Raw genomic sequence first — 17,805 nt, 5'->3', positions numbered from 1 at the left:
AATGAAATCATCTATCGTTGGAATTAAGTCTAGAATTGTGAATTTGTTCCATATGATCAAATTTCATGAAAAATAAAAGTACACTGGCAATTTTAAAGATTACAGGCACATTCCTGAAACCTTTTAAAAACATGCTCAGCTTTAAGCTTGTGAAAAGTGCCTTAGGGCTTAAGGTTAATGATGTGAGTAATGTGTCGACTTGGTGCAGATCTGGATTCATAAGATAGTAATTCATACCCAGAAGTGAAAATGCTCGGTTTTGTTCTTCCCACAGTAAACACAGGAGCATCTGTGGCTGTGAGCACCAGTGGCTAAAACTTGGATCTCAGCTCCTTCTGTTCTGAGTTACATTTGTATTGTCAGGGAGCCTAAGAGACCTTAGTTGCACTGCACTCTGTGCCAACATGGAATGAAATAACAGCTTTTTTAAAGGCTGATAAAGCACAGCAAGGCAATTATGCAGAAGCAGCTATCACGCTGCTAGTGTGAGACGGGTGATAGTACTTCTCACTGATGTGGTTGCTGATCTCCTCTGAGTGTAAAGGGTAATGAGAGAGAAAGTCTGAAGATATTCACCTGAAAATGAAATAGAGAAAGCTCTGGCACTGTGAACTACTCTGAAGTATCAATCACCTTATTGATACAAAAAAAGAGAAGTAGAGACTGGAACATGAAGAACCTTGACAGTGACAAGAAGTCACCTCTATTTGGTTAGAAAGAAGAAGAGGGTAGCAGTGTTGTGGTACAAAGAATGAGGTTGGCTGAGATGCTAAGAGAGTGACCTTTTGCAGCAGCAAAGAGGAATGGAAAAGTTTGATTTAAGCCCCTGCTTGCCAAAGTCAGGGATGATAATGTTGTGATGGAGGTGTGGGATTTGGAGAGTGGAAGAAATGAAATGTGTCATTTGGAATGGCCGTATCCTTGAGAAAGAGAAAACATTACACAGCACAGTGCCCAAGATTTATAAGAGCAGACATTGAGACTGTCAATTTAATATTACACACTGAGAGTCAGTGTGGCAGGTAAGCATAAAGAAAGGAAAGTGTGGAAAGCCTGCCAAGACAGAGACATGGCTCAAAACCTTGTTGAACATGAGCCAACAGCCAGCTATACCAAAAGAGATGTGAGAAAGACAGGACAAAACTTCATTTTTGAGAATGAAACTGGCCTGGAGTAGTCTGTGGTTGCCTTGTATCTCTCATGTAGCCTTGTCTTTGTGTAACCTTGAGGGTTAAATAGGAATATCTCTTATAAGATTAAAAAAAAAAAATTCTACAGCCTACTATCAGCTCAACTAGTGAGTACATATGTCTGCAGTAACCCAATACAGGAACGCAGTGAGGACAAGTGGAAGGTGGTCAGTGATGTTTTAACCAGGGAAAGATTAACCTGAATGCTACTGGAAGCAAAACTGCCTAACACAAAATGTGGTCAAAGGAGTAGTGGGGACAGAGAAATGCACCATGTCCTTGTTCACAGGAAGCCATGCAGGCATAGCACTGGAGAGGCTCAAAGGGACACTGCAGCTCTCTGAACTGTTTCCCTGCCTAGCCTCACTTGTTTTAGGTGTGCAGGCAGTTCTTCTGTATGTAAAGCCTGGTTTGTCTCAGGAAAAAGAGCCTAAGCCACCCTGCTTAATAACTGTACTAATTCATCTCTTTGCCCGTTCCTTAATAACCCATTGACCACATCTGAGCTGATGCAGGAAGGTTCAGAGATGTGTGTCATACAGGCAGCAGAGGGAGGCTGATGGTAACACTGCAGAGGGGACTGCAGATACCAGCCATCACTTGCAGTAGTCCAAGTAATGCACTAGGGGCCTCCTGGCCATGCACTGTCCTCTGCCCAGGGAGGGAGCAGGAGCGGGGCTCCCATCAGAACCAGGGTTCTCCCTCCTGGGAGAGGATGGGGTGTGAGGGCAGGGGGCAAAGGGCACATGGCTTCCCACCCCACCCAGAACTGGCCATGATTAGCTGTGGTACTCACAGGGCAACTACCCCAAAGTAGCAGTTTTACAGCAAGGCTGAGGATCCCCAGTGGGCTTGGGCTTTGCATCAGGGCTGATATGAAAGGTGCAGTGGCCATGTATGGGGTCTCCAATTAGTCATCAGGAGAAATAAATAGCCCATATAGTATGGTGATCAAAGGCTTCCAAAAGAGAAGGAAGAGTTTTCTCAACAGTCATTAAGTCTTCCCATCTTTTGCTCTCTCCCTCTCCACACCTTCAGGTACTGCCAAGTATTCCCTCTTTAAACAGATCCACATCTCTGTCCCAGACTTAATTCCTGTCATCAGCTTCACTTATCTGCAATTATGATGCTGCTGAAATCACACTCTTAGAGGCATCTAGTAAAATGTAAAAAGTTCTGTTCAAAACAAATTTTACAGCCAGACATGCATCCAGATGGCTTATAAACACAGGCTTGAAAAGAGGAATTTTTCAGCCCATTAGTGCACAGACTTTTGCTGTACACAGCAGCTGTGCTGACATCACAAATGCTTGTGCCTTTGGAAGATCCAATGCAGCTAGATTACTGACATCAGAAACACAGGGGTGACTGCCTCAGAGGGCTGAGCCAAGCTCCTCACTGCCCACCACTCATTTGGTTCTTCAGGAGGTGGTGTTTGCCTCTGGTTCCTGCTGTCCCCTTCACCCTCCATTTGGAGAATTCAGCACCCTTCCCCAGATATAAAGCCATGGAAAAACAAATTCCATTTTTTTTTAATTTTAAACATCATTAGGGATCAAATTCACACAGATTTGCGAAGACAAGACTACCTCTAGTCTCCAGCCTCAAGGCCATGCCCCCTTGCATTATCACCAAATTTCATTTTGTTCTTGTTTTCCAGCAGACACAAAGGAGCATTATACACTATGGATATACACCTGGTTGTGAGAGAGCCAGGTAAGCAAACAGAGGTAGGAAAAACCTGAGCATGCGCATGAACTCATGAAGGTGAAGTGCTGTAATTGTTCTTCAGAACAGATAAATCTAATACTCATCTACCTTCTCCCTGGAGGATTTTGTCCCAAGAGAGCCAGTAAAATACCAGCAGGCAGCAAGGTGGGGTGCAAATATGTCATGGGCTGAAGAAGCCAGAGGACATCTGTGGCTGTGGGGTTTTCAGCAGACAGCAAACCACAGCATGAGCTGCACCCTTGTAGCATGTACAGCTCCCATAAGAGTTTCCAGGCCCTTTCCTCTGTTAACCTAATGTCAAGAAGGTCCAGTACTGGAGAACAAGAAAAGGAAAGAAATAATCTTCCATTCCTGACTCATGCTTCAGGTTATGCCAGTGGCTGAGAGACACAGCTACTGGGGAATGGGTGGTTTAGGGAGAAAATAGCTGTTGATGTGCCATGTATGATACTGCAAACCAACTGATCATAACATGATTTTTGAACCGATGCATGCAAAGATAAACCCCCACTTACAGATGATTGCTTTGGTTTCTATGCATTGACACACACACACGTATATGCTGATGTGTGTAAACCAGGCCATCAGGTACTCTTAGGAGGACTATGGAGCAAACTTCCTGAACAAGTGAAGGTGTATATTTTGGGCTTTGCTCCTGTCACCGTCCCTACTTATCTACACATCATGCTATTGGTATCATTCACTCCAAAGTAGCCCTAACACTTCCTCTGAACTGGAACTATATGTATCTGCAGGATAAGTAGGATATAGAATTTAAGTTGGATCCAGTTACTAAATCTAATCCAGCTGATAAATACAATTACTGATGCTTTCAATTTATGATATACAATGGTGATGAACTGCTGCAGAAAGATCACAGAAGTTTAGACATACATGGAAAAACACACTTGGCAAATGTCCAGTCATGTATTGGGTTTGACGTGATGTATGTTTTGTAATGTAAGAGGAGACTGTCTAATTCTTTCAATATTCAAGAAAGAAACTCGATATTACCAATTCACAGACCCTCAGCCCTTTCAATTTGAAAATAACCTTCTTATAAATCAAAATGTCCTTACTGCTTTTTTTAAATACTTTGGCTTATCTTCTCTTTACGGTATGCGCTAGTCTTTTTTGCTACTCCAGGAGTGCCAGGCACCCCTGAGGTTGACGAATTGCTGGGAGGAAGCAGATATGGCCGTGGTATTGCTGTGCCCTGGCAGTGCTTGGCTGGGTGACTGGAATGTCCCTGGGAAATATGGACATGGAGAAGTGAAGCCACCCTCTGTTTTGCAGTGGCTGATCATAATGCCAAGCCTCCTTTCCCTCAATGTAGCAGACACAGCTTGGATACAGGTGAGGAGCCATGCCTTTTCTTAAGGGTGCTGGGGTTCATGATAATCACTAGATAAGTTCTGAGCATGCAAATATACTTGCAAGACGAAACAGTAATTACACCTAAAATGTTTGTGGTTCGATTCACCTTTTAAATCTGTCTATCCAGCTCCAGGTGGCTCAGAATCTTTCTCATTTTTTTCCCTTTTTTCTAGTTACTTTTTTTATCTAGTTACTTAGAAATAATTGGTAAATTGGTAAATTTAACATGCCATAAAGCAAAACAGTAGGTCCATCCCTGGTATTCACAGCACACCTTCTTCTCTTAGTCTTTTTGATTCATAATTTTTTCCTTTTTTTTCAGATTGATGGGTTAACATCTCCCTTTTTTACATCACCTGGGGAATTTTGGAAAGGCAGACCTTGTTTACAAACCATCTGCCTACTCTGGTGTGTTGAAATGTCACTGTGCATGCTGACACAGTAAAGACGATAAAATTTACAGGTGCCTCTAGGGACTGGTGGACAAGGGACAGGCAGAAACCTTTACACAACTTGCCCTGGAGGAGCTCTGGTGGCAGGGAGACAGGAGAATGCAGAGGTATTATCCAGCAAGAAAAGAGACTATGACTATTCAGATCTATATAATGATGTTTAATGATGCAGTGTGATAGTTAATACAACTGTGATATAAAAATATAATAATGCAAGCATGACAGTAGTGGTTACAGTTATCGTTTAGCAGTATTCAACTGTAAGACAATGGTAACTATCATGACAGCAGTGGATAGCTACAAAGAGCTTAGCAGCATGCAGTCATGGAAGAGTTAGGAGTACACTGCTATGGTTATGATGGCTGCTCCCAAATCCCTGGATTCTCTAGGTGCTACAAGGTCTGCAAGACACTGCTTTTGTCCCAGAGCATCCACATTGATGGCACAGGGGCTCAGGGTGTTGTATGTGGCCAGGGTGATCTGGAAAAGAGAACAACCACCATAGCAGCTGATGCTCATGACCCAGTATCACCTATTCTGGGCCTCTTCTGCTGACCCCACTCTTGTCACCCTTGGGTTGGCCATTTAGCTGCTTAGGACACCATGACCTATGGCTCTCTGGGCTTCACTTTGTCCATTTTCTGGACAGATTCACCATTAATGAGTCACTTGCTGAGCCAATCCAAAAGTGACCAGTCACAGCATCCTCCTATTACTGTGTCTTCATCCTACAGCTCTTCTCCAGGAGAGTCTGTTCCCTGAAACCAGCTCAGAGGTGACCACTGTTTTCATCATTGCCCTAGGCATCCTAACCATGTCATTATTGCACTTTTTGTCCTAATTTCTACAAATCAGGTTAAATGAGCATGACGCTAAACCTCTTCATGATGATGCATGTCAGCAATTTCATTTTGTTCTTACAATATACTAAGGCTATACTAACTACAGGTTGAGCCAATGGTACATTAGTATTTTAGTCTTTCACCATAGACAGTGCTAAACCTGTTTGTTATGAAATATGGGAGAAGTTACATTAAAGCCTTACTGTGGCTTAGTGGCCCCCTCTTCCCTGCTTTGGACTGAAACCCCTTCAGCCACTGTGATTCATCTTACAAATTCATTCAACAATTGTTCCTTTGCTTTGGTTCTTCACCTGTATAATTTACAATTTACAAAATACAAAGCTCCCTGGCTGAACAAGGAGCTTTTGCTGGGACTCAGGAAAAAAAGGACAGTTTACCGCTTTTGGAGGTAAACTCAAGAAGAGCACAGGGATCTCTTTAGGTCTTGCAGAGAGAAAATTAGAAAAGCAGAAGCCCAACTAGAGATCAATCTGGCCACTGTTGTAAGGGATAACAAAAACTGTTTTTACAAATAGATTAACAACAAAAAGAGAGCCAAGGAGAATCTCCACCCTTTATTGAATGGGGGTGGGGGTAACATTGCCACCAAGGGTAAGGAAAAGGCTGAGGAAATGGCCTCAAGCTGCATCAGAGGATGTTTAAATTGGATATTAGGAAAAAATTCTTTACTGAAAGAGTGGTCAGGCATTGGCACAGGCTGCCCAGAGAGGTGGTCGAGTCACCATCCCTGGAGGTGTTCAAAAAACATGTAGACGTGGCACTTCTGGACATGGTTTAGGAGGCATGGTGGTGGTGGGTTGGTGGTTGGACTTGATGATCTTAAAGGTCTTGTCCAACCTTAATGATTCTATGTTTCTATGATTCTATTGCTTTATGTGCTATATGACATAGCATGGACTATTTTAAGTGGGCTGAGTTTCTTCTTTCCTAAGTATTGATAACAAATCGGACACAGAACTGATCCTCCCTAAGTGGCAGCCACAGAATTTTGCAGCCTGTACTAGTTTCTTCACAACAACGTGGTTTTGTCCCATTACATCTACCATCAAATGCTGAGGATTATTTTTGAGGTGTGAAGGAAGAAGAGGGTTAGTCTTGTGCCTTTTTGGGAAAATATACTTTGAATTAATTTTGTTACAGAGTGTTACCCCCGTCATATGACTTATAAAGCACTCAAAACAGCTCTGGGAGGTTTTCAAATTAGCCTCAATATTTGCATGTGCAAATTCATCAGCCAAGGCTGGAAGTATGGAAAAGATGACTAAGTAGGTTGCCTCTGCCCTAATGTATGCCCTGTACAGAGTTGGGCACATATCCAAGCCACTCATTTGTTCTTGCTGCTGTTTTGCAAGCTAACAGCATATTTGCTATAAATTGCCATCAGTTGGGATTTGCTGAGTTGTGGCTAAGCAGGGCCAAACGTCTACAAGAGAGTCATGATTCATCAGCTTGGTTTTGTTATGACACAAGGCAGTTACTACTGAAGGTTGCAGGAAGGAGGGGTCAGGATGCAGGACCTCCATCCCCTCAGGACACAGTTGATTGAATTCAATTGTGGCTATCTTCCCCCTCACTCTACCTGAACCCAGTGAGGTCCATGGGACTTCAAGCCTGATTTCACCTACTTTTAGGTGGTGTTTTGTATGCAGTTATTTATGCTATGTTATGCTATGCCTAACAACAAAAGTATAAACTCATCTGAATACCTCCCAGATGGTGTTACTTGGAGACAACACTTGAGCGACTAGTTTTCTGTATGTGATCTTCCAGCATTCAGATATTACTTTTCTTGTTCTTCCCAATCTCTGGAAATGAATATATTTCCAAATTGTAGTCAGTAATGATCCCTGTGTGAAGCTAAATATAATTTCTAGGAGAGTAACTGCATATTTGGTACCTACTAAAATATATGGCATATATTGTATCTAATACATAATTTCCTAGATGTATGTCCATAAAGATGTTTGGGTTTTTTTCCCTTTCTAGTATTTCTAATGAAACTGAAGGATAATGAACTGAAAGTTTTCCCCAGAATTGACTGCTTCCTCCTCCCCCTCTCCCCCACCACGCTACTTCACCCACATCCACCCCCACCCCCCCATTTCTCCAGAAACTGGAAATTGCATGTTTGGCCTAATGCAGGAGCTATAATTTAGCTGCCCCTTAGCTCCCATCACCTCTGAGCCGTGTTCCCAGGGGCCCTACAGCTTGTGTGACTGCCTCCCTCTGCTGCCTTTTGCAGCTGTTTTTTTGAGTAAGATTATCTCTCCTACCCCTTATCACAAAAACTTTCCATAGAAAGTTGAATCTAAAAAAATTGGGTTAAAAAATCATCAAATGAAAAATAAATTTGGTAGAAAAAAGGTCAGCCATCTTAACATACAGAAGAGTAGGAAATTAAGCTTATCCTGAAATATTTTCTTGATTAGATTTTGAACTGCACACAGGCTTCAAACAGCTATTAGTTTAATAAGGTGCCTTTGAAGGAAATAGCCAATCTTTTCAAAAATAAGGGATTTGAGGTGTTTTTTTTCTTTTCAGTTATACAGTATCGTAACGTAACTATGTTTTATTTACACTTTTGTGGAAATGTCCCCCTGCGATAATAATTTCTTCTTGGGAACACTTGCAATTCCATAGTGTTAAGTACCTACATTAATAGATGGGTATGTATTCAATTTGCATAGGTCATTAGCGGGTAATTAATCATTTGCAGGCGCTTACTGCTAATTTAGTGATTAAATTTTACACCAGCATTACCAGAATGAGCTGTCACACAACATTGGTCACTTTTTCACATTACTTTGGCGGTAAAGGAAGTGGAACTTCTGGGAACTTTAGAAAATTCAAAGCCGTATTAGTGGTGGTGGCAGCTCAAATTCTCTAGCATGCATTTTCATAACTGCTCTTCTCCTAGAAGGCACCATTTTATTTTGGTGCCTCAGAGATGAGATGAGCATTTTAATGCACTGGCTCTTCAGCCTGAATTGAAGAGTTTTTTAAAAACTGGGGTTTTTAAAAAGGCTTTCTACCAGTGCTTTATCCAGTCATTTACCAGACTTAATAACCTGACATCCAAGCTGTTGATAAACTGGATAAAATCAACAGTATACCACCTCTGTCCCCTTTTACCAATTTGTCTCCAACAATAGTTTCAACATTTCAATCATGTAAGTCCTGCTAACAAATCTCAGCAGTAACAACCATATATCTGTGTGCTGAATGAAGACTTCCAATTCCTTCACATTTTCTTGAGCTTTAGGCATTAATACAGAGGTAACTTATATTAACTGCACATTTTTCTTGTATTAGTTTTGCAGTTCAATTATGATGATATTCTTACTTTTCCTTCACATATCTTAAGCTCCAATGATGCAATGAAATATTTGCTGACTGAAAAAGCCCTTCCCAAGTTGAACACAAAAGTGATCAGAGTACCACTTGGTAATTATTAGGTTAATGGTTTAAGTAATGTTTTTCAGATACGTAAGACCATACATTAACTGATGTGAAGTGTTCTTTCTCATTTGGGTAGTTTATCCATGGGTAATAATTCATATTTAAAAGTAGCATGACACGCTCTTCATGCCATAAAACGATTATGTTCTTCCTATGTGTAAGCAGGATTTCAACAGGTGATCCTGTGTAATACACTGTTGTTTTTTTCTGCAGGTTCCTGTTATACAATACAACACCAGTTCTTTAGGGCTGTTAAAAGAATGCAAATATATTCTATAAAAAATCAAAAGGTATGGATCAGCCTACTTTAAGTAAAAGACAGGGTAGGTCAGCAAAGGAGGCTGTACAATACCACTGTCATTGCACTAGTTCCTTAAAGACATATTTTTCAATTGTAAAGCATGCTGCCAGTTACTGATTCCCCACCAGTGTATAAGGGTACTAACTACATGTGCAGTACTCGTCAAGCTTCCTGCTCTGCATCAGCTACACCTATTTCATCAGGAGTTTCCCAGTGAAATCTGAAGAAAGAGTCTGTGAAATTATGCAATCAATAATAATTTTTTTTAATCAGCCTGAAAGGAGAGAAAACAAGCATATACTGTTAGACCTGAGGTGTTGGTGTTTTTCACCCTGTGTTTTGGTAATCAAAGCAAATGCTCAGAGCAATAAAACATTATGTGATACATGAGTACTGCTAAGCTCTATCACCCCCCCTATTCAGAACAGTGTTTTCAAGTTATTCAGGAAGTTAATTTAAACATTTCAAAGCACAAGAACAGATTCAATTGACTCATTTTACAGGTTTTGTTTTAGAGATTATTTGCCCACCTGTGAATGCAGCGTTATCAATGGGCCTAAGACCTTTAAAGTCCTATTGACATGCATGCCAAGCCTAACAGAGTCAGCAGCCTACTGCTATGGCAATATGTCATGATTCTGTTTTGGGAGACCTTATACTGGGATGAGAAGTTATTGGCCTCATTGCTAGAAGTAGTGGTTGACTAAGTAGAGCTGACTTTGTAGTAGGGTCCTTGTCTGCTTGACAATGAACTTCCAGTTGCCAAAACATTTCACATATGCATCATCATACTCTTCCACTAACCCAGCGGTACTCAAACTATCAACATAAAGACATGAAAAGGTCTCTCTGCCACTCTCTGGAGTACTGTATTTCAGTAACGAACACCATTACTTTTGTAAAGTGAAAGAGGATTTTTCAAATGTCTTCATCCTTGGCCCACTTTGGCTGACACAGGGATCAGCCTAATATAAAAGTAAACTGATTTAATTGCAAAGCAGATAAATGAACAGAAGTAGGAACCTCCCCATTTCCTGAGGCACACATAGTTAAAGTTTGGCCATGGTGGCCACCCATGGTGCCTACCCCCATTCAATTTGTTTGCTATCACATTTCAGTGTGGACACCAAAACCTTCATCTAGTTGACAAGTGGGCATTGAATGCTTGGTTCTCAAATAGCTGTGAATGGTATTCATCAAAGGCACCAGACTTTAAGTTCAACATTTTATACTCTTTGGAGGAGGAGCGGTGGTGGTTATATATAGGGGTTTTTCTCCAATTTTGCACAAATATATATTGCTTGAACAGGCGCTGTTTGATTAAGCATGTAACTTTGAGAGCTGAAGCTAACATGACTACTTCCATGCTTAAAGATCAATCTGGATTTAATACTCATGCTGACTCAGTCATATAAAACAATCATCTGGACAAGTGAGCAAAAGATAATTTGAATCCCATGCTTGTTTCCACTTGTATTTCAAAATCCTTGACAAGTACCAAGTATTTCAGAAAAAAACTAACACCTAACACATCTGATCTGAATCTTGTGGGTGCTTATAATTTCAGATATTTCATAAAAAGAATGATTTTTACAGTGGCTAGGCTTGAAGAAGAGTAATGTAAGGCACGTGTGCAATTATAAGCTGCACAAGAGGTCAATGAAGAAATTATTTAGCTTTTAATCTGAAGTAATATTCTCATCCACTGCTTGTGATACCAAATTAAAGGCACTCACAAATAATGCTGATTGCTTTCAGTAATACGGCATGCTACTAATGGATGCTTAGCAAATGACGTGTGTTGAGCTCAGTGCCAAAAGATTGGGAAGACGAAATACTTTAGGATTTTTTTTTAATAAAATTTAAAGCAACTTTGGCTTTGTTTTCTACTTTGAAGATGGCAGATTCTTTGGACCAAAGTACTCCCAACTTACAGAAATTATTAAGATTTGGAGAAGCAGATCCTGAATTATTTTGCTAACCATTCCTCTTGTAATAAGTTTTTCTTGAATGTTAAATATCTCCAGTTTAAAGGCAAAAGAGTGTGGTTCTTTACACTAGCTTTCCCTTCTACAAGCAGTTGATGGACTGTGTTCAAAAAGCTTCAAGTAATATTGTTGCTCTTTGCCCACACAAATCTAGTCTGTTATTAAGAAGGGTCTATTTGTCTCCACTATAAATGCATGAGATAAAATTACGTACTAAAATAGACTGAAGCATCTTTACCACAAGTCTTTACCATGGCATTTACACTGTATTTATGTGGACAGAAACCTTTAAGTTCTTTATAGCACCTACTTTCCTTAATGCATCATTTCATTCTTTGCATATGTGAACTGAGCTGCAAATGTTAATAGTCTAATCATGCTTCATAAATGAATGGTAGTTACTTGCCATATTCATTTGAATAGATGAAAAATTATTATATTTATTAGGAGGATTTGGGGTTTGTGTCTGTTTGATATATTATCATTCTAGCATAAGGAATACAGTCACATTGGCATTACTAAGTAGTAATTAACTGTGAAATTCATTTAATGTCTGCTAATGCTGGATGATTGTATGTTTTATTTTACAAAACCCCAAACAAGACTAACTTCCTTACAACTATCCACCAGCTAGAGTTGTGTTAGGCAATCTCCTCTCTTTAAAAATCTTAGATTTAGTTAACGGGTAAGTTGTGAGCTTAGGTTAATATTGTTCTATGTTATAAACTGTCATTTTGGCCAAAAATTGCCTTCGAATTTGCCTGGAATGTTGTCATCTTCCATGTCTAACATGAGCCATTCCCTAGAATCACAGTTTGGAAGGGACCTCAGGGATCATCTACTCCAACCTTTCTAGGAAGAACAGAGTCTAGACAAGAGGGCCCAGCACCCTGTCCAGCCGACTCTTGAAGGTGTCCAACGTGGCCGAGTCAACCAATTCCCTGGGGGGATTATTCCAATGGTGACTGTCCTCACTGTGAAAAATTTCCCTCTCTTGTCCAATTGGAATCTCCCCAAGAGCAACTTGTGTCCATTCCCCCTTGTCCTCTCCATGGGACTCCATGTAAAAAGGGAGCCTCCATCTTCTCTGTAACTACCCCTTAAGTACTGGTACATGGTGATGAGATCCCCTCTGAGCCTCCTTTTCTCAAGGCTGAACAAACCCAGTTGTCTCAGCCTATCCTCACATGGCAGCCTTCCCAGTCCTTTGATGACCTTGGTGGCCCTTCTCTGGACCCCTTCCAGCCTGTCCACATCTTTTTTGTATAGCGGGGACCAGAACTGTACACAGTACTCCAGGTGTGGCCTGACAAGCGCTGAGTAGAGCGGGATAATGACTTCTTTCTCTCTGCTGGCGATGCCCTTTTTGATGCAAGCCAGCATCCTGTTGGCCTTCTCAGCCACAGCAGCACACTGTTCGCTCATGTTGAGCTTTCTGTCCACCAGCACCCCCAGGTCCCTTTCCACAGCGCTGCTCTCCAGCCAGGTGGATCCCAGTCTGTGCTTCATTCCCAGATCATGTTTTCTCAGGTGCAAAACCTTACACTTGTCCTTGCTGAACTTCATAAGGTTCTTGCTGGCCCACTCTTCCAACCTGTCCAGATCTCCCTGCAGAGCAGCTCTCCCTTCTGGAGTGTCTACTTCCCCGCTCAACTCGGTGTCATCAGCAAACTTCATCAGGCTACACTTGATGCCGTTGTCCAGATCACTCATGAAGAGATTGAATAACTTTGGGCTGAATGTCAGTCCCTGGGGGGCGCCACTTGTGACAGGTTGCCAGTTTGAGAAAGAGCTATTTACCACCACCCTCTGGGTGCGGCCTGTCAGCCAGTTCCCCACCCACTGCACAGACCACTTGTCTAGGCCATAATGCGTTCATTTCTCCAGGACGAGGCCATGGGGAACCATATAAAAAGCCTTGGAGAAGTCCAGGTAGACAACGTCCACTGCCTTCCCCGTGTCAACCAGGCAAGTCACTGTGTCATAGAAGGCCACCAGATTTGTCAAGCACGATCTGCCTTTAGTGAAGCCATGTTGGCTGTTCCCAGTCACGTGCTTCAATTGACTTGTGATGGCCCCCAGGAGGATTCATTCCATAACTTTCCCAGGGATTGAAGTAAGGCTGATGGGCCTACAGTTACCCAGATCCTCCCTCAAGCCTTTCTTGTAGATAGGGGTAACATTTGCCTTCCTCCAGTCCTCTGGGGCATCCTCCATTCTTCACAACTTCTTGGAGATTATGGAGAGTGGTCTTGCAATGATGTCAGCCAGCTCTCTCAACACCCTCGGGTGGATGTCATCAGGACCCATTGATTTGTAGGTGTCAAGCTCCTGTAATAGTTCACATACTAACTGTTCCTTCACTGATAGTGGGTTTATGATTGGATCAACTGGGAATTTCATTCGCAAAGCCAACAGTGTTGGTAAAGACAGAGGTGAAGAAAGTGTTGAGGACCTCTGCCTTTTCAGCATCGTTGGTGACTGACTCTCCTATTCTGTTTAACAGTGGGCCTGTGTTTTCCTTCTGTTTCTGCTTGTGCTTGACATACCTGAAGAATCCTTTCTTGTTATTTTTCATGTCTACAGCCAGTTTCAGTTCAAGACTGGCTTTTGCTTTTCTAACCGCACCTCTGCACGCTCTGGCAATGCCCTTTGTGATGGTTTTGGCTGAGAAGGGGTTAATTCTCCTCACTGTGGGGGTTGGCTACCTTTCCAGCTTCCCACGCTCTGCCGCGTGGCGGGGGGGAGCTGGGAGGGGCAGGGCCACGGTGGGGGAGGCTGACCCCAACTGGCCAATGGCAGGTTCATTCCATACCACGTGACACCATGACCAGTATATTAAGGGGGGCAGTTGCAGCTCGGGGGCAGCATGGCGTTGGGTCGGTGGGTGGTGAGCGGCTGCATCACATGTGGTTTGTTTCCCTCCCCTCACCCCCCTTACCCCCGCTTACCCCCCCACCCCCCCACCCCAGGTTTTGCACCTCTCGTTCTTCTCCTTTACATTGTATTTCTGTTGTTTCTTTTAATTTTCATTATTAAACTGTTCTTATCCCAACCCACGAGTGTCACCCTTCTGATTGTCTCCCCCACCTACTGGTGGGGGAGTGAGTGAGCGGCTGTGTGGGGCTGAGCTGCCGGCTAATCCATGACACCCTTGTAGCTTGCAATGGATAATCCTCCACTTCTCCATCTCTGGTGCGCTTCCCTTTTGGATTTGAGTAGACCCAGGGGTTCATGGTTGAGCCAAGGGGGCCTCTTGCTCTGCTTACTTCCCTTTCCTTTATAGGGGATAAACTGGTTTTGTGCTTCCAAGAGAGAGTTCTTGAAGAACTCCCAGCACTCACTAGCTGGAAGCATCCCATTGAATCCCTCCCAACTGAGTTCTGAGTGAGCTGAAGTTTGCTCTTCTAACAGTCTAGAACCCTTGTCTTAGAACTGACCTTCCACATGCTCAGTAGGATCCCGAACTCCACAATATTGTGATCACTGCAGCCAAGACTGTCACTAACCAACATATTACAAAGCAGGTTTTCTCAGTTTGTGAATAGCAAGTCCAGCAGTGCCTCACTCCTGGTTAGCACATCTAGCATTTGTATGAAGAAATAATCCTCTACGCATTCCAGGAACTTGGTGGATCATAGAATCATAGAATCATTAAGGTTGGAAAAGACCCTTAAGGTCACCAAGTCCAACTACTAACCTATCACTGCCAAGTCCACCACTAAACCATATCCTCAAGCACCACGTCTACCCTTCTTTTAAATTCTTCCAGGGATGGAGGTTCAACCACTTCCCTGGGCAGCCTGTTCCGATATTTGACAACCCTTTGGTGAAGAAGTTTTTTCTAATATCCAACCTAAATTTCCCCTGGCACAGCTTGAGGCCGTTTCCTCTCGTCCTATCGCTTGTTACTAGGGAGAAGAGACCGACCCATGCCTCGCTACAACCTCCTTTCAGGTAGTTGTAGAGAGTGATAAGGGCTCCCCTCAGCTTCCTCATTCCAGACTAAATAACCCCAGTTCCCTCAGCCGCTCCTCATAAGACCGGCTCTCTAGACCCTTCACCAGCTTCATTGTCCTTCTCTGGACACGCTCCAGCACCTCGATGTCCTCCTTGTAGTGAGGGGCCCAAAACTGAACACAGTATTCGAAGTGCAGCCTCACCAGTGCCAAGCACAGGGACACAATCACTGTCCTGCTCCCGCTGGTCACGCTATTCCTGATACAACCAGGATGCCATTGGCCTTCTTGGCTGCCTGAGCACACTGCTGGCTCATGTTCAGGCAGCTGTCAGCCAGCACCCCCAGGTGCTTTTCCTCCAGGCAGCTCTCCAGCCACTCCTCCCCAAGCCTGCAGTGTTGCATGGGGTGGTTGTGACCGAGGTGCAGGATGCGGCACTTACCTTTGTTGAATCTCATACTGTTGGCTCCGGCCCAACGATCCAGCCTGTCCAGGTCCCTCTGTAGGGCCTTCCTGCCCTCCAGCAGATCAACACTTCCACCCAGCTTGGTGTCAGCTGCAAACTTACTGAGGGTGCACTCAATCCCCTCATCCGGATCATCAGTGAAGATATTGAACAGGACCGGCCCCAACACTGAGCCCTGGGGAACACCACTCGTGACCGGCCGCCAACTGGATTTGACTCCATTCACCACCACTCTCTGGGCTCGGCCACCCAGCCAGTTTTTAATCCAGCGCAGAGTGCACTTGTCCATGCAAGTTGCCATATTGTTCTCCCAGCAGATGTCTGGGTAGTTGAAGTCACCCATAAGGACCAGGTTCTGTTGGCCAGAAGCTTGAAGAGTCGCTCTAATGTAGAGCAAAATAAAAATTATTGAGTTTATTCTTCATATAATAATAAGAGAGACATTTGACACTTTTTTAAACTCCCTCTGTAACAAATATCTTGACTAGAGAAAGCCTCATTCTTAACTGTTAAGCAAAGACCTTATCCCTTGGATTATTTTTTATTTTAAAGTCTGACAAGTAATTACCTGGGTCTTGGATGAAAGAAAAAAACCCACTGAAATAAAATAAAATTCAATATATGAGTAAATTTCCTTTTAAGGAACAATTTTCCTTAAAAAAGTTTTCCTTAAAAAGTTTTCCTTAAGAAGAGTGCTTCTGCTTATGCACAAAGTAACATGTGGTTATGCACATTTATGAATAATAATTATTTCCTACATTTTACAAACTTTTATCAGCAAATACTAATAATCAGCCAAGTGACAGCTACACATTCTGTTTAGGATGATATTGTGATATTGCAGTATAGCTGAGAGCTGTTTGGAGAGACAGCATATTTAAATGGGATGTCAACTCCATTTCTTCAGCCTAGTCAGAAAAGGTGTTTTGTAAGAAGCATTCTTACAAGAAGCATTTCCCGGGCTGGAAAGGCCAGTCAAATGACACCAGGTAAGTTTCCTGAAAGCTTATCAGGCAGTGAGTTGTTTATTTAGACTCAATATGACCGAATATCAACACAGTATTAACACAAAATGATGAAGTGACAGGAACTCATTCCAGTGAACAATCCAAACTAAAACTTATTCCAGTACATAATTTCTTGGAGAAAGCTTGCTGCACATATGTATTTACCACTCTACTGGAAGTAGAGTAAGGCACAGTGACATCAAGTAATTACAAGAAGACGTGGTTTTTTTCTGAGTTTCTTGAGCTTGTACTTTTTTTTTATTTTTTTTCCAGAAACCTCAAAATAAAGGTGATAAAAATCATCAGGCAAGTTGGAAGGACAGAATGACACGGGCAAAACAGAAGCCTAGAAACAAAGGAGACTGAGAAGAATACAGGAATATATGATCTAAGCTTTACAATGAAAGAGAAAAAAAGAAGTACAAACAGGAATAAAATGTGCTATTAAAAAAAAAAAAAAAGTTATGTGGTAAATCTGCACTCCTTGTGCCCAAGGATACATTTTTGATCCAAGTGCCTCTTAGCTTGTGATTTAAATCAACAAGAAATGAGATTTCCAGACTTTCTATTTCCTTTCATGTTGTCCAGTCATCACATCCTGCAGAGATGAAAAAGATTACCACACTTGAAAAAGGGTAAAGAGAATTCAGACTCGAAGCATCTCCCTAAAACTGAGCCTGACCCAACAGGTCAATCCTCTCAAAGCAGTTATTCCTATTTTTAATGATGAGGTGCATGTACTACTGCTGACTTCAGCTTACTGTGTTTTAATTCAATTGCACACTTATAGGTAAATTTTAAAAATATGTTTTGGTACCCAGTTGCTTCTTTGGCCAGAATGTAACTAACTAACTAAAAAAAAAAGTAGCCATCTGAGTAGCAGAAACACTGAAGCCTGGTTTCCAGTACATTCCAGAGGATTTTCTGTTTAACAATAAAAGGACAGGTTTTTAGCTTTTTCTTTTGGAAGGAGAGGTGGGAAAGAAGGGATTATTTACTGGCTCCCCCTCTT

General features: G+C 42.3%; 1 long non-coding RNA gene across 1 annotated transcript; it reads left to right on the top strand.

The window, feature by feature from the left end:
• Positions 1 to 2,849: 2,849 nt before the first annotated feature.
• On the top strand, positions 2,850 to 17,461 carry LOC142050794 (uncharacterized). Its single transcript, XR_012658134.1, has 3 exons — positions 2,850 to 2,906; positions 4,218 to 4,277; positions 17,067 to 17,461. It is a non-coding gene; the product is annotated as an uncharacterized LOC142050794 (long non-coding RNA).
• The last annotated feature ends 344 nt before the right edge of the window (positions 17,462 to 17,805 follow it).

This window comes from Phalacrocorax aristotelis, chromosome Z (genome assembly GCF_949628215.1).
Source record: "Phalacrocorax aristotelis chromosome Z, bGulAri2.1, whole genome shotgun sequence".
NCBI lineage: Eukaryota > Metazoa > Chordata > Aves > Suliformes > Phalacrocoracidae > Phalacrocorax > Phalacrocorax aristotelis.
This window is presented reverse-complemented; position numbering and strand designations above follow the sequence as displayed.